We start from the raw sequence: 23898 nt of genomic DNA, 5'->3' as shown, positions 1-23898 counted from the left end.
AGGTGGTCTGGATTATGATATTTAAAAATATCTGAACCTGTGCAACTGAGGTATGACGTGGTTTATAATTCAAGTTCAAAACTGTTTTGAAGAGTCATTTGTAGTAACATTTCTTCCATTGATTTTAAAGTTCTAACTGAAACATTTTTTTTCCCCAAAACTTACACTGATCAAATTATGAGTTTGTGCCAAGCAGAAGAAAGCTATTGGAAGATAAGGTGGCAGTCAGACAAGTTTTTAAAAATAAAAATGAGTTGTACTTTGAATGTAATTTACATGATTAGTTAAATTCAAATATTTAGAAAACTCCAGTAACTACTCCAAAGGAAGAGTTATTTCTTTCACATGTTGAATTTTGTTCAGCCACAAGTATGACTAAATTATAATTATTAATGAACAAGAAGCATTTTTCTGATGCCATAGGTGTGCTTATCAGCAATATATCTTCAAAAGATTTTCTTCTGCTTTGAGTTTTTACTGGCAACGCCTTGTGTGAACTGTTGCAACTTGATAAAACTCTTTTACTCTGTTTTGGTATTTCTTTGCCCAGGGCATTCATAACAATGTAGAGACACATAAGAATCTGGCATTCCCCTTTCATCTGTTATGTTGGGACCCTTGTTATGCAGATACAGCTGATTCCAGTCTGCCCTTTTAGTTCTGGTATGTGTATGCGTTGATTTTGAACAGCTTTACTAAGCAATAAAGAAAATTCCAATGAAAACCTCAACTGTAACAATGAAATGTATACATTTGGTGAAAGAGAGATTCAGTTGTATTTAGTCACAGAGTGCTGCAGTGCAATAACATGCCCTTCAGCCTATCTCATCCATACTAAACTGTTATTCTCCCCAGTTCTATCAACCTATACCCAAAACCTAGCCGTCCCTCCATACCACTCCCATCCATGTACTTATCCGAGCCTCTTAAATGTTGAAATCGAACCTGCACCCACCATTTCCGCTAGCAAATTGTTCCACATTTGTACCGACCTCTGAGTGAAGAAGTTTCCCTTCATGATCCCCTTAAAAATTTCACATTTCACCTTTAACCTATGACCTCTAGTTCAAGTCTCACTCAACCTCAGTGGAAAAAAGCCTGCTTGTATTTGCTCTGTCTGTACCCCTCATAATTTTCTATACCTCTTTCAAATCTTCCCTCATTCGCCTATACTCCAATTCAAAGAAGCCCTAGCAAGTAGTTCCTGAAAAGTTTCTTTCAATCTCGTGTACTGCATTTATTAATAACAGGTTTTCCTATATTAGACCAGAAGACATAGGAGCAAAATTAGGCTCTTCAGCCCATTGAGTCTACTCTGCCATTCCATCATGGCTGATCCTAGATCGCACACTCAATCCCACACACCTACCTTGTTGACATAACTTTTGATGTCCTGACCAACAAGAAAACTATATAATTTTTCACTTTAAATATACCCGCCATCTTGGCCTCAATAGCTGTCAGTGGCAGAGCATTCCACAGATTCACTACTCTGGCTATTAAAAAAATATCTTCCTTACCTCTGTTCTAAAGAGTTGTCCCTCAATTTTGAGTCTGTGCCCTTTAGTTCTGGATGCCCCTACCATCCACTCCATCTCCTCCACATCCACCTCATCCAATCCTTTCAACATTTGGTAGGTTTCAATGAATTTCACCCCCCCCCACCACCCACATTCTTCTAAATTCCAATGAGTACAGGCCCAAAGCTGCCAGATGCTCCTCATATGTTAACCCCATCATTCCTGGAATCATCCTCATGAATCTCCTCTGGACTCTCTCCAATGACAACACATACTTTCTGAGATATGGGGCGCTAAACTGTTGACAATGCTCCAAGTGTGGCCTGACTAGTGTCTTATAAAGCTCAGCATTATCTCCTTGTTTTCACATTCTGTTTCCTTTGAAATGAATGCCAACATTGCATTTGCCTTCCTTACCACAGACTCAACCTGCAAATTAACCTTCTGGGAGTCTTGCATAAGGACTTCTAAGTCCCTCTGCAGCTTTGATGTTTGAACCTTCTCCCCATTTAGCTAATAGTCCACACTATTGTTCCTTTTACCAAAGTCCACTGTTGTACATTTCCCAACACTATTCCATCTGAGCAAACTCGAGGAAATCTGTAGGTGCTGGAAATTCAAGCAACACACATAAAAAATACTGGTGAATGCAGCAGGCCAGGCAGCATCTATAGGAAGAGGTACAGTCGATATTTCGGGCTGACACCCTTCGTCAGGCTGAAACGTCGACTGTACCTCTTCCTATAGATGCTGCCTGGCCTGCTGCCTTCACCAGCATTTTTTTATGTATTACTATTCCATCTGCCACTTTTTTGCCCATTCTTCCAATTTGTTTAAATCCTGCATTCGCATTGCTTCCTCAGCACTACCTACACTTCCACCTATCTTCGTATCATCTGCAAACTTTGGCACAAAGCCATCAATTCCACTATCTAAGTCATGACAATGTGAAAAGTAGTGGTCCCAATACTGACCTTTGAGGAACACCATATGTCTCTGGCAGCCAACCAGAAAGGGCCCCCTTTATTCCCACTTGCTGCCTCCTGCCTGTCAGCCGTTCCTCTATCCATGCCAGTATCTTCCCTGTAATGCCATGGGATTTTATCTTGTTAAGCAGCCACTTGTGTGGCACCTTATCAAATGCCTTCTGGATGACATCCATTGCCTCTCCTTTCTCCGTACTGCTTGTGACTTCCTCGAAGAACTAACAGATTTGTCAGGCAAGATTTCCCTTTACAGAAGCCAGGCTGACTTTGACTTATTTTATCATTAGTCTTCAAATACCCAAAACCTCATCCTTAATAATAGACTCCAACACTTTCCCAACCAGTGAGGTTAGGTTAACTGGCCTATAATTTTCTTTCTTTTGCCTTCCTTCCTCCTGGACCATGCCAGAATCAAGTGATTTTTGATGCATCTGCTATCTCTTCAGCAACATCTTTCAGAACTCTGGGATGTAGTCCATCTGTTCCAGGTGACTGATCCACTTTACGACCTTTCAGTTTGCCTAGCATTTTTTCCTTTGTAATAGCAATGGTATTCATGGACCTCGGGCACACAGTTAGTGTCTTCCACAGTGAAGACTGATGCAAAGTACCCATTAAGTTTATCTGCCATTTTTTTGTCCCCCATTACTATCTCACCAGCAACATTTTCCAGTGGTTCAATATCAACTCTCACCTCCATTTTACTCTTTAAATAACTGAAAATCTTTTAGTATCATGCTTTATATTGTTGGCTAGTTGCCCTCATAGTTTATCTTTTCCGTTCTTATGGCGTTTTCCCACTCACTTTAGCTACCTTATCTGCCCTTTCCTTGGCATTTAATGCAGTGTTAAACTTCCCTTGTCAGCCACAGTTGCCTCCCTCTGCCATTTGAAAACCTTTTCTGTAGGATATATCTATTCTGCACCTTATGAACTGTCCCCAGAAACTTCAGCCATCTCTGCTCTAGCGTCATTCCCTCCAGTATCCCTCTTCAATCCACCTACGCAAGCTCCTCTCCCATGCCTCTGTAATTCCTTTTATTCCATTGCGATACTGATACATGTGACTTAGGCTGCTCCTTCTCAAATTGCAGTATGAATTCAATCATATTATGATCACTGACTCCTGAGGGCTCCTTTACCTTAAGCTCCCTAATGAAATCTGGATTATTACACAACACCCAATCTAAGATGGTTTTACCCCGAGTGGGCTCAAGCACAGCTGCTCTAAAAAGGCATCTCGTAGGCATTCAACAAATTTTTTCTCTTGTGATCCAACACTAACTTAATTTTCCCAATCCTCTTACATATTTTCTTTTTCTTTCCGTCATTGTATATGTACCACAATTTCAATTGTGATATTACCTTTATTACATGCCCTTTCCAGCTCCCTTTGCAATCTCAACCCCACATCTTGTCTATGTCACCTCTTCTGAAAGATGTAAATCCATCTCTTACAAACAGAGCCGCACCACTGCCTATGCCTCCCTGCCTGTCCTTTCGATGCAAAGTATATCCTTTGATATTAAACTCCCAACTATGACCTTTCAGCTTCGACTCGGTGATGCTCACAACGTCATATTGACCAATCTTGAACTGCGACACGAGTTCATCCACCTTATTCCGAATACTACGTGCATTTAAATGCAGCACCTTCAGTCTTGCATTCTTCGCCCTTTTGAATTTTGCCTCTGTGGTACAATTTAACTGTTTGCACTGTCTGCATTTGTATCCAGTCATTGGCTTGCACTTCAGTCATACCCATCAATAACTTGCTAACTTGCTGGCTCATCCTCAGCTCTGATCATACTGGTTCCCATCCCCTGCCATATTAGTTTAAACTACTCCCAACAGCTCTAGCAAACCTGCCTGCAAGGATGTTGGTTCCCCCTTGGATTCAAGTGCAACCCAACCCTTTTGTACAGATCACACCTGCCCCAGAAGAGGACCCAATGATGCAGAAATCTGAATCCCTGCCCCTTTTCCAAAATTATCTGTTACTTCATTTTATTCCTATCCTCACTGTCAACACAAACTTGTGGAGCCATACACAGTCATCTGTAGTCTGTAGAGCTCAATACAGGAAACACTGCTATACTGGGGGTGGGGGGGGGGTGAAGTTTCTGTTCCTAGAAAATGGTCCTTATCATGATTTTTCATTACACGAAGCCACATCTATGAATGTATCAAGAAATGAGTTGAACAAGTCTATAAATTTATTTTTTTCAACTAAGTTCCATGAAATCTAATTATATTCCGTTTCTCGAAATTTTAAATAGTGATTTGTGAATTCTGTAAGGTCTGATTTCTGTAACCCAAGTGACCATAATGTGGGGTCTCTTGTACAGATTTTCTCAACTTTAGATGGCTCTTCTTCCCTTTGTTTGCAGTAGAACCAGCCAGTTCTATCTGCCTTTTTATTTTTTGGTCTTGTTTCATCTTTCCTTGCATGATCTTGTTATTTGGGCATGTCCTGCAACCTTGCTTTTAGAAGTACATTACACAGAAAAGAAGCTTAAACTGATCTTAATGGCCCTTTAATTGCCATATTAAATCACTTGGTCTAGCCCCAGTTAACAAAGGTATTTCCATTGTTCTACCCAACCTCCACCTTCCCCCCACCCCTTTTCTGCTACCCAAACTAACTAGTTTTCTGTCTTCCCAGTTCAGTTGAACGGTGCTGGGCCTGAAAAATTAATCGTTTCTCTTTCTACAAATTCTACCTAAACTGCTGAATCTTTCCAGCATCTTCTGTTTTTAATACAAATCTGATTTTTACTCTTACAATCAGTAACTATGCGGCCATTTGAGGAATTGTTGTGTGCTTTGGGAGGTGGAAATACAGTAAATTTCCTTTTTTTGTGATAAATGAAATTATTGGCAGCTTCATTTGCCATTTATACATAAAAGTTCCAAAACAAGTTATAGTTTATACGAAAGATTGGGTACAATTATGTAGACTATTAAGATTAACAATTCAATTCAATTCAAGTTGAACTGTCATTTAACCAGATTAGAATACTCATGGATATAGCCAAACAAGACAGCATTACCATGGGGGTCAAGGTGTAAAGATACACTGCCAGCAGTCACACACAGTAAACATGCACAAGGTCACAATCAAGTTATGTCCTGAGGTCCACCTCCCCCCTCCCCCCCCCGCCACTTTATAGTATAAAAAATGTTCAGACCACGGCCCTCTAATATCATCTGTTGACTGGCCACCCAATGCCCATTAATATTATCTGTCGACTGGCCACCTGATGCCCACGAATATCATCTGTCGACTGGCCACCCGATGCCCACTAGACAACACTGTGGCTTTCAGGCCCAGTCCTCTCATATACAAGCACATGTATATATAAATAGTCCAGATCCCTCCGATCATTTTAAAACTTCAGTTACCACAACCGTGCTACACCACTCCCAATAGAGTACAGTGGCTCGGACGCCTCTCCTGGCAGCTGAAAAGCAAGCAACCCCACAGCTTGTGGCCCGAGTCCATTGAGTGTCACTTAAAAAAACTTGCATGCCACAACAGAGCTTGTCTTCTGCCGAGGGAAACCCTGGGAGGGTAGCTTCGACTCTGTTCTGGACATCATACCACACTGCCCCAGGTGAAGTGCAACAGCTTCGTCTCCTCACTCCAGGTGGCTGCTAACAAGCAACACCGTGGCTTCAGGCCTAATCCTCGATGCGATAAATCAGCAAATTGAAGTTGCGGCATACCAGATTAATAACTACTAGAGAGGATCTACATCAGGGGTTCTTGACCTTTTTTTATGCCATGGATCAATACTGTTCAGCAAGGGATCTGTGGACCCTCGTCGGGAACTCCTGATCTACATAAAGTCTCTCATGAAGGCAATGTTTATCATCAAGGATTTCCACTATCCAGGCCTCACCACTTTCTCGCAGCTGCCGGCAGGCAGGAGGTCTCAAAGCCTGAAATCTTGCACCACCAGGTTCAGGAACAGCTACTTTCCTTCATCCAATTGATTCTTGAACCAACCTGCATAGCCCTAATCACTACCTCAGTATAGCAGTACTTCCATCACTAATGATGGTACCTTCACTTGCATCTCTATCATTTCCTGTACATCTACCCTCACCCCACCATAACAGGGATAGGGTTCCCCTTGTCCTTAACTACCACTCCACAAGCCTCTGCATCAAGCACATCATTCTGCATAACATCTGCCATCTCCAATGGGATCCTAACACAAAACACATCTTTTCCTTCCACCGCACCTCTCAGCTTTTCATAGGGACCGCTCTCTGGTGACTCCTTTGTCCATTCCCAATCATCTCCCTCCTGGCACTTGACCTTGCGTATGGCAAGAGCTACACCTGCCCCTACACCACCTCTCTCACTACCATTCAGGGCCCCAAACAGCTCACCTGCAAGTCTCTCGGAGTCATCTATTGTATCGAGTGCTCCTGGTGCAGTCTCCTGTATACATCAGAGAGACTGGATGTAGATTGGGGGACCACTTTGAGCACTTTCACTACCCAGTAGCTACCCTTTTCAATTCAATTTCCCATTCTCACATGTCTCTCCATGGCTTTCTCTAATGCCATGATGAGGCCAAATTCAGGTTGGAGGAGCAGCACGTATTCCGACTGGGTAGCCTCCAACCTGATGACGTGACTATCAATTTCTCCAACTTCTGGTAATTTCTCTCCTCTCCTCCCTTTTTCTATTCCATTTCTGTTTACTCTCATTCCTTGTCCTCTGCTCCCCTGCCCATCTCCTCCCTCTGGTTCCCCTCCTCCTTCCCTTTCTTCCATGATCTACTGCCCTCTCCTGTTAGGTTTCTTCTTATTCAGCCCTCTACTTCTTCCACCTATAACCTCCCAGTTTCTGATTCCGAATTCCCTCCCCCCACTTGATCTCATCTATCACCTGCCAGCTTGTACTCCTTCCTCTCCACCCCCACCCCCCACAACCCACCTTCTTACTCTGGCTTCTGTCCGTTTCCTTTCCAGTCATGATGAAGGATCTCAGCCTGAAATGTCAACTGTTTATTCTCCTCCATAGAAGCTGCCTTACTTGCAGAGTTCCTCCTTCATTTTGTGTGTGTGTTGCTTACTATACCCACTGTAGCACTGATTTAGTGCTACAGTGGGTTTTTTAAAGTATAATTTTTTTCCCTCTTTTGAATGCTACTTATCTGATGCTGTGTGTAAGAGAAAACCGAGCTCCTTAAAGAAAGTTCGCTTCCAATTTTGTATGGCCCTGTTTGTTTTTTTTTTAGGTGTTTCAGTCTACCTTTGAATCAAATGCAGTCATCAGTTTTTGCAATGTTTTGCGAAATTATGCACTATCCAGTAAAAATAGTGCTTGGGTTTTATGACTTGCCATATTTTTTTAAAAAGTTCAGGATAATGAAACACTTCATTCTTCATCGCTTTATACTTGTGACTGAGGCCAAGCACAGCTCCAGTGCCATATTTATGTTTGCTGACGACACCATTGTCATTGGCCAAATCAAATGTGATGATGGATAGGAGGGAGATTGAAAATCTTGCTGCCTGGTGGCACAACAACCTTTCGCTCAATGTCAACACGACCAAGTAACTGATTATTGACTACAGGAGGAGGAAATCGGGGGTCCATACACCAGTCTTCATTGGGTGATCAGAGGTGGAGAGGGTTGGCAACTTTAAATTCCTTGGCGGTATCATGTCAGAGGACCTGTCATTGGTCCAGCACCCGTTATCATGAAGAAAGCAAACAATGCCTCTACTTTCATAGAAGTTGGCGGACAATCGGCATGTCATCTAAAATTTTGACAAACATCTGTAGGTGTGTGGTGAAGAGTATACTGACTGGTTGCATCACAGTCTGGTATGGAAACGCCAACTCCCTTTAAAGGAAAAGTCTACAAAAAGTTGTGATACAGCCTAGCCCATCCTGGGTAAAGCCCTCCCATCAAGGAGCCCCATCGTAGGAGAGTGGCATCCATCAACAAGGAACCCCACCACCCGGGCTATGCTCTCTTTCACTGCTGCCATTAGGAAGGAAGTACAGGAGCCACAAGACCCACACCACCAGGTTCAGGAACAGTTATTACCCCTCAACATCAGGCTTTTGAACCAGGGGATAACCCTACTGAACTTCACTCATCTCATCACTTAACTGTTCCCACAATCTATATGCACTCTCTTCACAAACAAGAGAATCTGCAGATGCTGGAAATCCAAGCAACACACACAAAATGCTGGAGGAACTCAGCAGGCCAGCCAACATGTATGGGGGAGAAAAAAAGTACAGTTGATGCACATCGACTGTACTTTTTTCCATAGATGCCATCTGGCCTGCTGAGTTTTATTTCCATCTTTGTATTTTCACAGTTGTCTTTTTCACATGGGTTGTTTGTCCGTCTTGGTGGGAGTGATTTTCATTGATTTTATTGAGTTTCTTTGTGTTTACTGTGAGTGCCCACAGGAAAATGAATCTTGGTTGTGTATGGTGATAATAAATTTACTTTACTTCAAAAAGGGTGCCTATTCTCAAGGCATGACATCAGAAAGCTGGAAAAAATTTATAACTGAACTTGTATGATGTTCCACATTTGTAACTCTCTCATCCTTTTTTAAACTGTTATATTTGTTACTGATTTTGGGCTTCAATATGGAAATATTTACATGAAAAAAATGTGAAATAATGATTTCAGTACTACACTTTACTCAGTTTTCTTTCTGAGCAAAACAAATGAAGACACAGCCGACAGTAGAAAACAGGAATAATTGAGAGTTTCAATGGGATTTGGCTGCTTAAGGTCATGATTTTTCCCAAAACCACTGCGACTGATTTAGCAGTTGTAGTTCGTACCACTTTTTATTTCCACTGTGAAAAGAAAAGACTGAGGGCATAGGTGGAGGGGCAGGGGTGTCTTGCCACATCTGCAATATTTCGTGCATTTCGGGTCACTACGTTTATGAGAAGGATGTGATTGTATTCGAAAAGGTGCAGGGGACATTCATCGGTATGTTGCCTGGAATGGAGCGTTTGAGTTGTGAGGAAAACCCTCTATAAACTAGGTTTGCTTCCTTCCAAATGGAGGGGGCCGAGAAGGAACCTGATAGAAGAATGCAAAAATCACATATGCTTAGCGTGGATAATAGGGGATACCTTATTTCATCCCACCCCGCCCAACGTGTGTAAAACCTAGAGATAGATTTAAGGCACGTGGTAAGAGACATAGAGTGTAAGAGGATTTTTCTTTTACCCAGAGAAGGTTGTTGCAATCTGGAACATGCTGCCTGAGTGGATGTAGAAGCAGAAACTCTTAATATTCTGGATGAGCTTTTAAAACACTGAGTTATAAAAGACTAAAGAATGAAAATATATTACTGATGGCTGGCATGAACAGGGTGGGCTGAAAGTTCTGTTTTCTGTTCTATGGCTCAAAAAATAGTAAAATTTAAATGAAGAAAAAAATAAAGAACATCAGAAGCTGAAGACGCAACACAGAAACTAAAGTATTGAAGTGTGATTTTGTATTTTCCATGTCAGGAAATCAGTTAACTGTAAGAGAAAAGAGGAATCTGATAAAGACACAAAGAGATCTGAAATCAATGTTAGTCATTACTAAGCATGCTGATCTGCTGGAGGGCAAGCATAGGGAGATATAACGTATTTTGGATGAGTGAAAAATTGATAGAGCTGGTACCAGAAACGCCAACAGCGATTAATCTGATCCTGATTGCAACTAGGCTATCTGAGGGAAGAGATAAAATTGCAGAGCCCCTGGCTTTAATACCTCAAGTATTATCTATACTGGGGGCAGCCCGCATGTGTCGCCATGCTTCTGGCACCAGCATACCATGCCAGCAACTTACTAAACCGTACGTACTGGAAAGATGAAAGGAAACCAGAGTACCCAGAGGAAACCTACATGGTCATGGGGAGAATGTACTCTTACACACAGCAGTGGGAATTTAAACCAATGTTGGCACTGTAAAATGTTGTGTTGTCTGCTGTGTTACCATGTTGCTGTATGTTATGGAAATGATCAAGGGCAGTGTACAGTCACTTGGACAAATATGAATCAGTAAGAGCAAACTACTGAACCAGTACTAGCAAATCTGATGATGTTACTTTATCAAAAAACAGGCATTCAAGTAAGAAATATTGTTGAAGCATATGAACATAAAATCTATTGATAAGGGGTATTGTAGGCTGATCAAATTTGTACTCAATGGCATTATATTGGATGTACATGTAGCACATTGTTGGGAATAACAAGAAACAGTTGTGATGGAAGATTTTTTTTTATTTCAGACCAGAAGAAAGTATATATTGAGGTTCCTGAATAGGTTGGTGGAAGTACTTCTGCTTAATGTAGATTAATGATTTGATTTGATGCTCAAAGTACAATTTCAAACTTTGCCGATGACACTAAACTTTGGAGGTAGAGTGAACTGCATGGAGAATCGCAGTAGTCTTTGGGGAGACGATGACAGGCTGGTAGAAGGGTGGATGAAATTTAGTGTTCAAAAAATCAATTTGCATTTTGGTAGAAAAAATAAAAGGCAATATTAGCTAGATGTCACAAGGTAGGTTGAGAACCTAGCTTTTGTATATTAAAAAAAACCATACTAGATCTTGAGCTTTCAATGGGGAGAGACTAAAAGAACAAAGAGGTCATGAATATTTGTGTAACATTTGGTACTATCAATTGGAGTATTGTGTATAGTTCTGGGTACTTTTTAAGGAAAGATGCTAGGATGCAGATTTACTAAAAACATAAGGGAGAGACATAAGTAGAAAGGTTGTAGAGTTTGGGGTGTTTTTTTCTCGTAACAGAGGAGGTTGCAAAGGAAGATTCACAGTTTTCAGAATTATGAAGGGTATGAATAGAATACATGAGGCAAAACTGTTCTTGTTCATGGAGGTGTCAAGAACCAAGATTTTGAATCTAAGTGAAATGAACCTTGACATAATAACATTTAGGAATATTTAGGGTCTCAAATACAGTGTTAGCGGTTGTGATGGAGGCACATTTAGGAATGAGATTCAGTTGGGAGCTTGGTATGCAAATGAAAGAGAATTCCAAATGGTTCAGACACTGCAGCAGAGACGGTATGGCTTGCTTTGGTACAGTGGCTGTTCTGTAATTTTGAAGAATTAGCTTTTGTAACTGGTTTGGTTGAAGTGGTTATCTGTTTTGGTTGTTTTTCATTACATAATAGATTTGTAATCTAACTTTTTTTTTGCGTGTCGCACCAGACAGTCAGCCATTCTTGTCTGGCGCGTGGTGTCAGGATTGGTCTCCTTTCAGATTAAATGGGTCATGATATGAACGTTCCTGACTCAACCCTTTTTTTTTTACGAGGCCGAGTGGCTCGACGCTCAACCCGGCACAGATGGAAAGCGTACTTGGTGGCCCGACTTGGATTCGAACTCGGGAGCCTTCGCTCCGGAGTCTGGCACTGATCCCATTGCGCCATTAGCCGGACAATCTAACTGAAGCAATCCTCAAATGTACACCTATCTTATTTTGTGTCTTTGGAAGAAAGATATAATTGTGCTTTCATCATCATCTCTGAGAAATTTGAGCACCCAGCTTACTGATGCACATTTCAAACAATAACCTAGAAGCTGTCCAATAATGCTGTTATGTCAAATGTTTGCAAGCTTTTCCTATTCAGTGGTTAACATATAATACTGAAGATATTAACTGAGCTAGTTGAACTGAACATTTTTTTGGAAGCAACATACATCAAAGTTGCTGGTGAACGCAGCAGGCCAGGCAGCATCTATAGGAAGAGGCGCAGTCGACGTTTCAGGCCGAGACCCTGGAAGATTATTTTTTGCAGAGTTCTAAGTGTTTTTTCAGCTGTTGACACTTGCAATTTTCATTTTAAGTATGCTGTCACCAATCGGGATCAAATGGAGCTTTTGTACAAACAAATTCTTGATTTAAGAAATGCCTTCCCCAACTCCCTACCACTCCCTAACCCTCTGGTTTACCATAACTGTATTTGGTGGGGTGGGGGATGTTAAAAGGGAAGAAAACTGCTTGCAAAGACAGGACGCCATTGTTTTATTTCCATAGTACTAAAACAACATTCAATTTTTATTGCAAAAGGAATCTTAACCAGTGTCGTACATCTCTTTATACAGTGGATGACCCTAACAAATAAATCCACAACTGCAAGCCAGGACTGTTTTGGTGAACTTTTGACATTGTTGCATATGGTTTAACTAGATTCAAAACTTGTCATAGGCTTGTTCATTAATCTAGCCAGCAACTTATTTTCCCATGTTTGCTGTAAAAATGTTCCTGCACTTGAGGAATAGTGAAAGATTTAAAAAAAAAACTAAATTCACCAGAAGAATTGAAACTTGTTGGAAATCAATGTGCAAGAGTTGTCTATGCTTCTCTTGAGTTGAGAAGGAGAAAGTTGCTGAAGGTCTTGTTGCTATACCACAGTCAATAGTTTCTGGTGGAATGGCAGATTATGGTTCTTGGATAAAAATGCAATTGGGATGAGTTCTGTTGCACACTTTTTGTTGAAGTGGATGTTGACCATTACTATCTAAGGCTTCTGGCACTTGTGAATTAATGGTATCCAAAAGAGAAGAAAGAATGTTTCTGCAGTTTTCAAGTGTTCTTGTTTTGGTGGAGTAGAAGAAGAAATATAATCTATAGAGCATTATCTGCACTTCTGAGGCTTTGGAATATGTTTTTGCAATTCTGAATAATTCTAAGTTGAGACTTTGCTTTGTAAGCATGCTCTTTATCAAATGGGATATGACAGTTTAGCTAAAAATGAAGTGTGGCTACAAGATTTCAAGTCCTTGTTGGATGACATTTATGTGATTTGAATTCTTAAAAGTTTGGTTTCAAAGTAACAACTGATGTTTGGGACTTGTTTATAAAATTCAACAAACTAACTGAATATTCTATATTATTGTAATTGAGTTTTAATTTAATTACAGGATCCACACATCACTGGCAAAGCTGGTATTATTGAAGATCCACAATTGATCCAGAACTGAGGAAGTTGCATGTAGACAAGACCAGGTAAGGATGGTGGATTTCTTTCCCCCAAGGATGCCTGTCATGGTTTTTCACAAACATTCAGTGGTCTAATGGTTACTGATGCTTGCTAATTATTAAATATAAAATGTTTTTTCTTCACTTAATTTTAAATTACCTAGATTCTGTGGTGGGAATTGAAGTGTGGTGCAAGCCATTGGATTTAACCACCATGCAACTATAACTGAATTGGTTGAGAATTCCCATATTGGTATGGGGCTCTTTTGCCACTGAAGGACCACAAAATATCTGCTGTCCTCAAGTATCCCTGCCAGGAATTATGGTGTATTCTTCCTGGAGCTTCCAAAAATTAACAACTAAAAAGAGACTCTGGAAAGGTGAACCAGGATTAATGTAATTAAAAATGACCAGGATTAATGTGATTAAAAATGACCAAAGTATGTATGCAGTATACAACCCTGAGATTTGTCAGTTACATATTTACAATCTCTTTGTCTACATCTGAGGTAGGTTAGTGCTGCCAGATGTTATAATCATTGCCATCTTCAGGTAAGAAGATGACTAATTCTGGTAACTTTTGAGAGTGTGCCTGTTGATACCATCGAATACATGGACCACCTCACAGCAAAGTCAGCCCTCAGAGATGAAATTTACCAAGCCTTCCAGTGTGCAGCTCGGCCTTTGGCTGAAGAAAAGAGTCTAAAGATCAAGTTCTCAAGCTCAACACAAAACTTGTGGGTTGTATGCAGATGTGATTTTTGCATTCCTGTTTTCTTTTGAGACTTGGGGTACCTAGCAGGTATTGTAGTGCACTACATTGTAGGAATACTGCAATCCGTTTGGTAGTTGGGAGATGGGAGGGGAGGGTTGACAATGCCAGGATTGAGGCCCTAGAGCACTCTTGGAACTGATGAGTAGACCACACTATTTGTATGCTCCTTTCTGAAATTTATAATGGGAAGAAAGTACTAAGTGAATAGAAGAAAAGATTTGATGTATTTCCTGAAAAACTTTTTTGTGGGGGGTGGTGATGGGCAAAGAATTTTGTATCTTCATTGATTCTTGGAAATCCATGGCCCATATCTGCTCAAAATGAAAGGACCATGCAGCATGTCACATGAACCCCAAGCACATGGAAGCCCACGTAAATAGGGGAAAGGAGTGTAGCAATTCTCAACTACCCACTCATCTTTTGCCTTGTCTGTAGTCAAGTCTGCAGGTCTCACATTGGCTTGATCTGTCAATGCAAAACCAAAATTAAAGTGAAAACAGGTAATTTTTGATGCTGAGTGAATACCTGAGAAGACGAAAAATGGAGACATTTTTGAAACAAAAAATGGCCGTAGGACCCTTATATTCTGAACTTAGAACAAATAATAAGAAAAAAAAGTAAATTTGAAACTATCCTCCATCCTTCCATTGGCCCTCGTTCTGTGTCCTAGAATTAAGGCATTTGCTTTCAAAATCATCTGCATTGCTCTTATAATTTCCTGACACTCCCATTATCGTAATATTTTAGCTCCATATTTCCTTTCCAGATAGCATAACCACATCCTTTTTTCCCTTTACCACTTCCTTGACTTTGATTTCAGGTAATGCATTTATAGAATCATCATCTGTTCTTGGATATCTAAATGCATCATCTTGCACATGTTTGCCTATGTAGGCTTTAGAATTTCCCTCCTCTCTTAGTTGTCAGCCTCAAAATGAAGTACCCTGACTTGTCTTCTAGCTAAACCCTAGTTGGTCTGGTAAGATTTCTTTTGTTTATAAGGTCACTTTCTACCCCAGCCTGTAGGAATAAGTCAACAGTTACAAAAGAAGCATGCAAAGTGGCAGCTGATTATTATATTTTGTTTTCTTAAATTCAGTTCCATTGATGTTAATAAGACCTGATTTTTGGAAATGAAATAGTGTGAATATGAAGTTATTAACATTTATCCCAGATGACTGGAGAGAAATTTCTGCCTTTTATGATGGTATCTGTTAATGTGCTAATGAGAGTTGGTTGTGCAGGTACTTGCTGTGATATTCTCTGACGAAACTGTATTGCTATACTGATAATTGCTGGTCCTGATAGAATAACTAGCCAAGCAGTTATTTCTCAATCTAAAAATTGGCCATACGGGCACTGCTGTTTGGTTTCTTTCAGCACTTCCACCCTTTCACTTGGAGAATATCAGCTTTTCCAGGCTGTCTTTGCAAGCTGACACCTGAAATGTGTGACTTCAGGTCATTGTTGAACTTGTTTTTTTGCTCATATCATCTAGCTGTTTGTGAAACTGCAACATTTCCTTGTTACCAGAATCCTCACCTACAAAACTTGCTTCAGTGTTGTTTTGCTAGCCTCCCAATTTAAACTTTCCACAAGGCTCCACTTATCCAACTTGTGTCCACTATCTTTCTGTGCTCCAGCATTAAGTTTGCATTGTGTTTTCAATTACACTCAAATGTTCCTTTATTGGGTACGTCCTTCTGCTGTTGTAACCCATCCACTTCAAGTTTCAGCGTGTTGTGAATTCATAAATTTTTTTCTACTGTTGTAATGCGTGGTTATGAGTGATTGTTGCCCTCCTGTCAGCTTGAACCAGTCTGGCCGTTCTCCTCTGATTTCTCTCATTAACAAGACAATTTGGCCACAGAACTGCTGCTCAGTATTTTTCTTGGTTTTCTCACCATTCTCTGTAAACTCTGGAGACTGTTGTGTGTGAAAATCCCAGGAGATCAGCAGTTTCTGAGACACTCAAACCACCCCATCTGGCATCAACAATCATTCCACAGTCGAAGTCACTTAGATCACATTTTTTCCCCCATTCTGATGTTTGGTCTGAATATCAACTGAATCTCTTCACCATGTCTGCATGCTTTTATGCATGGAGTTGTTGCCACATGATTGGTTGTTTAGATATTTGCATTAACGAGGTATACCTAATAAAGTGCCACTGAGTGTATATTCATGGCACTGTAGGTTTTCATGCACATATTTCATACACTTTTTAATTTCTCTCCCAATTTGATAAATTGCTGTTTTTCAAATTTTTGGAATTCATTGTACATTTTTTTTTGCTTTCCAACTACAATCCTTCTTTCAAAAGTAACAAAGTGACCTGATCTTTGATTGTGCCTTTGCCTAACCTCCAAGGTTTTCAATTTGCTAGCCCTACCCTTGACTACGTCCATTGTTCGTTATACCTTTGTGTTGTGAATTGTAGTGCACCATGTCTTCCTGCATATCTGGTTTCAAATTTGGAAAGGATTTGGGTGCTGGAGAATATGGAATGATCTCTAAACTGATAAGGTATACCCCTGGGAAGATAAAGCAAGATCAGAGCTGATGTCCTTAGAAAAGCAAAGGCTGAAAGGGGACCTGATGAAAATGAAAACAACAGGAATTCTGCAGATGCTGGAAATTCAAGCAACACACATAAAAGTTGCTGGTGAACGCAGCAGGCCAGGCAGCATCTCTAGGAAGAGGTGCAGCCTGGCCTGCTGCGTTCACCAGCAACTTTTATGGGTGTTGTCTGATGAAAATGATTAAGGTTCTGAATTGACTTGATATTTTCACTTTCTAGGAGGAGGTTTCATGACTTAAAAATAGACGTTTTTCAAAGTTTGCGAGAAGCTAACGCTCACATGGTGGGCGGTGACCGAACAGCCCAATTAGCAATCTCATTAGGGGCCTTTCAGCTCAGTATGGCAGTGTGCAGTACGGCAGTGTTAATGTGGCCGAGTCCATTCTCAGTTTTTCATGCGGGATAGGGGAGGTCGTTGATAATTGGTAGCACTGTATTGCGCAGAGGGAAGGATGGTAGGCTGATGAGCATGAAGTCTGTGTTCCGAGCATTGAATGGACTCGCCCAACTGGGCTGTGACGTCAGCTTCTCCCCCCTGAATTACCTCCCAAAATTCCCCTTGTTCATCGCCAGCTGACTTATGGGAACGAACAAACTCTACTTGTGTAGTAAGAAATTGGAGGGAAATTTTCAATCTAAAGAAGGAATTTTTATGTGCTGCAACTCAGCTGCTCAATCTAGAGTCTTAAAGAAAACCACCTGGAAGAACTGTAGAGCAAAATTGAACAGTATTTTTCCTCCCTTTCAACACAAGTGTATGATTGGGTGAGGAACCCTTTCTCTGAATCTTCTGCTCAGCCTGAGAATTTGACTATGAGAGAAGAAGAACTCTGTGTGATTCAAGTTTGACCCAGAATTAAGTATTTGTACAGCAAAAAAAAAACAAGCACTGGTTTCACATGCTACACCCATATATGAGCCTGATCATGTCACTTAGCTAGAAAATGTTTTTTCAAAGTCTTGTGTAAAATTGTCTTAGGCTATATCTTTATTTGTATTGCTTTGGCTTATACATTTAGTAACTTTACTATTCAGTATTGTCAATAAATTTTCATGTTGTAAATAGCATAAATTAAAATCAATTTACAACTTCTATTTAAATTAAATCAACTGAGCTTACCTTCAGAAAGACTAAATCCCACTTTGGCTTAAGCCAGTTATTTAACAGAAATTTATTATGTTTGCCTTATGAGTTTTTAAAATTTATGAAGGAGAAAAAGATTAATTTAAAGAAAAGGAATCTACTTGTTTTTTTTCTAAAAAAGTTTGGCCAAAAATTCAATCTCAACTCAAAAGAGCATTGACAATTACTTTAGGATTATTATATCTACAACTTACTGATCATGCCAAGGTACTGTGAGCTGTAGATTTAATAATTTCTAATTTTTCCCTGAGACCTGGAAATTATTTCAAGGGTTCCTCCAGGGCAAAAAGGTTGCACAAGGCTGTTCTAGGATGATGGCCACATGCTAGTTACAATAGAATACAAGTAAATTTACCTGGAGGTTGATTAGAATATGGAACTCAAAGTATATGAAGTCACTGGTCTGGCTACGTTGGAGGGGCAAGCTGGATGCACATGGCTGAGAAAGTAGGATATGTTAATAAGTTTAATTGAGTAGAGAGGTATTTATGCTCCACAGTGACACCACCTCAGATCTCTGTGGCCAGATGACATTTACTGTGCAGTGAATCTTGTGAGGGCTTTTGAGATGCACATTGGATTTTCTGCTGTTCCTTAAATCTGGTTGGATTATTCAATTGACTTTATTTCTTCCACCCTTCACATACATGAGGAATAAAAAATCTTTTCTTTATGTCTGTCAAAATGTGCAATCATAGTAATTTATAATAAATAGAACAGTCAATGTAATATAGAGTACAGTCAAATCATCGTGAGTTCATCAGTCTGATGGCCTGGTGGAAGAAGCTTTCTGGAGCCTGTTGGTCCTGGCTTTTATGCCGTTTCCCAGATGGTAGGAGCTGGAATAGATTGTAGTTGGAGTGACTCGGGTCCCCAATGATCCTACAGGCCCTTTTTACACACCTGTCCTTGTAAATGTCCAGAATCATGGGAAGTTCTCAAATACACATGCGCAGGGCTATCCTCTCTGCAGAGTACTACAATTAAGGGAGGTACAGTTCCCATACCAGGCAATGATGCTCTCAATTGTGTCCCTGTAGAAAGTTTTTAGGATTTGGGGGCCCATTACCAAACCTCCTCAACCATCAGATGTGAAAGAGGCACTGTTGTGCCTTTTTCACCACACAGTTGGTGTGTACAGAGCACGTGAGGTCCTTAGTGATGTGGATGCCGAGGGACTTGAAGCTGTTTGCCCTCTCAACCCCAGATCCATTGATGTCAATAGGGGTTAGCCCATCTCCATTCCTCCTGTAATCCACAATCAGCTCCTTTGTTTTTGTGACAATGAGGGAGAGGTTGTTTTCTTGACCCCACTGTGTCAGAGATGATAAGTGGGCTATTCTGCTTGAGTTTTGAAGCTTTTGGTGCAGTGTTGTAGCAGTGGCATTGTTGGATGTTACAGAAACAATGCTAATCTTTGAATAAAGCATTTCCCTCCTTTTTCTCCATTTTAGATCTGAACCACAAAGGATAAAGTAGTCTTCAAAAGTTAGTTCTAGAAAAAGTATAATAATTTATTTGCTATCTTATTAAAGACTAGCAAATTTTTATTGTAGAAAAACAAGTCCACTCCTGAATAAGGAAAACGGATACTGTACAAAGATTGACACCCTCTGCCCCAACAGCAATTCATTATTCAAAAAGTTAATGCATTTGAGGTTATAGTTCACTGTAAAGGTAGTTTAAGCCAAGATTTTCAGAGTTGGAGAAAAATGGTCGAGAATTGTCGCAATAGAAAATTCGAGGACAAAATGGGGACTGAAAAAAGCCTTTGGACTTACCAGCTGAAATTTTAAGTGTGGTGCAGAGGAGTAGAAGAATTGAGAAATGTAGTGCTGGGTGTACGGAGGATAGATGCAACATTGTTTATTCACTCTTACTCAACTATCTGCAATCTCACCTACTTTATTTTAAATCGTTTTCACCCCTTCATCAGTTTGCTGCATTAATTATAACCCACTCCATATGGCACTGAGTCATGAGTACTTTGCTGTCTGACTTTTGAAGTCCTGCTTTTGTTTGCAGTGTTCTATTTTGGTTCAAAGTCTTTTGAAGAACCTGTTTCATGTTTTTCATTCCCAGAATTCTATGTGGATAAAGCATTATAATAATTAACTCAAAATGGGAGGGAGCTATTCTGACCCAAGCATTGTTTGCTGCTATCTGAGTATCATCCGACTGAAATACAGTTATTGCATGGTGTCAGCCAAAGAGTTAAAGGTTTGTGAGCTGGAGCAGTGGTTTTTGTTGAACTAAAAGAATTTGCCAGTGTTACAGTTTTTTACTGTTTCAGTGTTACCAGGGGAATACTCTTGAGAACAAAATGTTCCTGGTATCATTTTTTTTTGGAAAACTGTTTAATTATAACTTTTTCAGAGTTTCTCATCATTTTGAAAGATAAGTGTTTCTGCTGATAGGTGTAATGAAAATTCCAAGATTTAAGTGGCTTTAGAATGCTGGTTGAATGCATATAAATTGCTGGCAGGATTTTGGTGATTCATGCCATATGAAATTTCTCTGATGGTCTACCTTACAGCTGTATTAAATCACCAGAGTCCCTGATGAAGATAATTTGTTACAGCTTTTAAAATTGAAACCATATTTGCTTTTTTGCAGTGGGTGGAAAAAAAGTAAAAAAAAATCAGTTTAATCAAATCAATGTATTTGCACTCCTCATATTTATAAATATGATAATATTATGGAAGGTTATTGCAGAGTGACACCAGCTTGAGTTGAGGCTAACGTGAACCCAAGTTTACAAAATAATTTATTTTACAAATGTTAAGTATCAGCAGTGTTGAAAAAAAACATTTTCTTTCTTTTTAACCTTCAAGGCAATTGATGAAAATTGAAATTTATAGTAACTAGCTAAATTCTTAAAGATATTGAATATAAAAACCAAGCAATGAATAAACCTTGTGATAGCCATCTTTTACATGAAGCTATTTTTCTGATTGTAGTGCATTCCAGAGGGCTTTGCAGTTAGAATATTTTAATTTATTCTTCAGAATTTTGGCATTATTGACAAGACCAGTATTTATTGTTCGTCTCTAGTTGCCCCTAAGAAGATGGTGATGAGCTAATTTCTCAAACCTTACCATAGAAATACTCCTGTAATACTTTTGGGAGGGAGCAAGAATTTGGTCTCAGCAGTGATAAAGAGGCTGTGATTCTATTTCCAAGTTAGAATGGCCCTGTGATTTGGAGGTTAGCATGGTCAGATTTGAAAGTTGCTGTTATGTGTATTGTCTCAGTGTTGTTAGTTTAGGTCTCTGGTAATTTAGCCATCGCACTTTGAATAATCTTGATGTGTAGCAACAATTTCATTGTAAGAAGCAAAATATGATCTGGTGATTATTCGCTCAGTTTTGCATTGTCTTGAACAAGCTCAAGACTGAAATATTAGAGAAAATGGGTGATCAAGATTTTGTGGTAGCTGGCAATCCCAGATGAAAAGAATTTGCTTGCAAGCATTTTGGACTGTACAAGTGAAGACACAAGAGACTGCAGATGCTGAAATCTAGAACATTTGCTGGAGGAATACAACAGGTCAAACAAACATTTGTGGGGACAAAGAAATTGTTGACTTTTTATCAAAACTCTACATCAGGACTCATTAAATGATGTTTGCTACGTCAAACCTCATGGAGCATGCAATGGCAGCAGATGTGAATGCCACACTTTAAAAACCCAGGAACTTGTACGCTGCCCTGAGTGAACCACAGGCCAAATCATGGAACAAGGTTGTCGATGCATCTTCTGGAAGTTCAAAGGGGAAAAATGGTAGATTAGAAAGGAATAGCCTATCTGCTGTCTTGGTGGCTTCCCCATGGGGTAAAAAATGCCTCTCAACCTTTAGGTTTACTGTGTCATGGAACCAGCATGCCATTGTCATCAGCACATATGTCCTGACTAGGGAAGTAATAGCAAACAGGAGGAAATCTGCAGATGCTGGAATTTCAAGCAACACACATAAAAGTCATCAGCAACTTTTATGGAAGTATAGAGAAGGCCTAAGAAGGAGTCTGCTGCAATATTCAGGATTCTGATTGCTCGAGTCATACCCTATAGAAATGGGCCCGTTCAGCCCCCCTCATCCATACTGACTGATGCTTAATAATGTTAATCTAATTTACCCAAGTAAAGGGCTACATCCCCCACTCCAGACACCTTTTAAATTCAACTTTATCTGTCTCTACCACTTTTGGCCACTTATTTCAGATGTCTGCCACCTTTGTTGGGGGGAAAAAGCTACCCTCAGATCTTTTAAATTCCCTCCTCTCATCTTAAACCTGTGTCCTCTAGTGCTAGACTCTCCTACGCTGAGGAAAAAGTCCACAGTTTGAATTCCCAGTTAAAAGGCATTGAAGCTCTGTAAAGATATGACTGGCAGGAGAGGAATGGAAAACCAACATGCTTGCATCTTCCTCTTGATTATAAGTTTAGAATGGTTTTATCATAACCAATAGGGTATTTTGTTTCAAAGTTAAGTGCATGACTCAACCTCCTACCTTTATTCCTATATCATGATCTGAACAGGTGACTGCAAGGATATCCGTGTAACCATGTCACCACTGCAGCTGATTGTTGGTTTAATAGCCTATCCACCTATTATCTCTACGAAGACATAACACTAAGGCACAATAGGAACAGAATTAGGCATTGAGCCTATCAAATCTGCTCTGCCATTTAATCATAGCTGATTTATTTTCTCTCTCAACCCCATTCTCCTGCCTTCTCTCAAAAACCTTTGACATCCTTACTAATCAAGAACCTGAAACTACAATTGCAATGGAAATGCTGTTGCAAGAGAACTTATGCCATAGGACTTGAGGATCTTGTAATGGAGGATTTACAAAGTAATTATTTTGCCGTTGACCATCAGGAACAGACTGTGTCCATAGCGCCTCATAGATACTGAAGTTCATGATAAGTAGCATTTGTTGAAAAATCTGGAAAGTTACAAACAAAACTACAGATGCAAAAGATCTGAAATTAAATAGAAAATGTTGTGGATACCTAGCAGGCGAGGCAGCACCGATATAGAGGGAAATGGAGACTATATTTCCTTTTATCATAAATGTATAGGGATTGGCATCAGCCATCATTTGGATTGTGTTGAACTTGTCATAGACTTCAGTTTGGTCAGTCCCTCAGGATTATGGAGGATCCTCCTCAGATATAATTGCAAAATATACCACCAGACTTCTAAACAGAACTATGAAAACTGTAGACAGATTCAGAGTCCAAAATCTTGAGTGAAAAATTAGAACTTATCTTGAAATAGACATAAAGGACTTGATGTAGCAACATTAGGCAAAATGGGGTTGTACTGATTGAAATGTGAACGAACTTTGTGAATTCACTCTGTTACATACACTTATCAAGTTTGTATTGAGCTGCTTAATGCAGTGAAGTACTTGATTTAAATTAAGTTGGTTATTTTATACAGTTGGGTAATGTATCCTCTATTTCAGCAGGTGAGAGCTTCAAGTAAGCTATCACTACTGCTGCAGCGATTTGAAGGATGAAGTGTGAATTAAATGAGAGATTACTGAAACTAAATTCAAGTCTGTGCACTATTCCTTTTGTGCACCCTTCCACTGAGTGCTTGAATTCCAGACCTTTTGTACTTTTTTGATTGCTTCAGTAGCAATTAGGTTAATGATTTATTATGAAATCTGCTCTTCCAATTTTAATTCAATAATCTTCTTGTAGGGAAAGTGTATCCATTTGAAATTGTTGGGCCACTCTTACCATATGACGAATACCGTTCTGTAAGGTGTACGGTAGCATAGTGGTTAGCGTAAAGCTTTACAGTGCCTGTGACCCAGGTTCAGTTCCTGTCATTGTCTGTCAGGAATTTGTGCATTCTCTCCA

General features: G+C 39.9%; 1 protein-coding gene across 10 annotated transcripts in view; it reads left to right on the top strand.

The window, feature by feature from the left end:
• The window catches only part of LOC134342716 (nuclear receptor coactivator 3-like), a 225418-nt gene that overhangs the window by 23175 nt on the left and 178345 nt on the right, over positions 1–23898 (top strand). For all 10 annotated transcript variants that reach the window (XM_063041176.1, XM_063041171.1, XM_063041168.1 and 7 more), the window contains exon 2: positions 13461–13545. The gene's annotated coding sequence lies outside the window, so the exon portion shown is untranslated. The remainder of the gene's footprint in view (positions 1–13460; positions 13546–23898) is intronic.

This window comes from Mobula hypostoma, chromosome 2 (assembly GCF_963921235.1).
Source record: "Mobula hypostoma chromosome 2, sMobHyp1.1, whole genome shotgun sequence".
NCBI lineage: Eukaryota > Metazoa > Chordata > Chondrichthyes > Myliobatiformes > Myliobatidae > Mobula > Mobula hypostoma.
The sequence above is the reverse complement of the archived record's forward strand: the minus strand, read 5'-3'. Positions and strand labels throughout refer to the sequence as shown.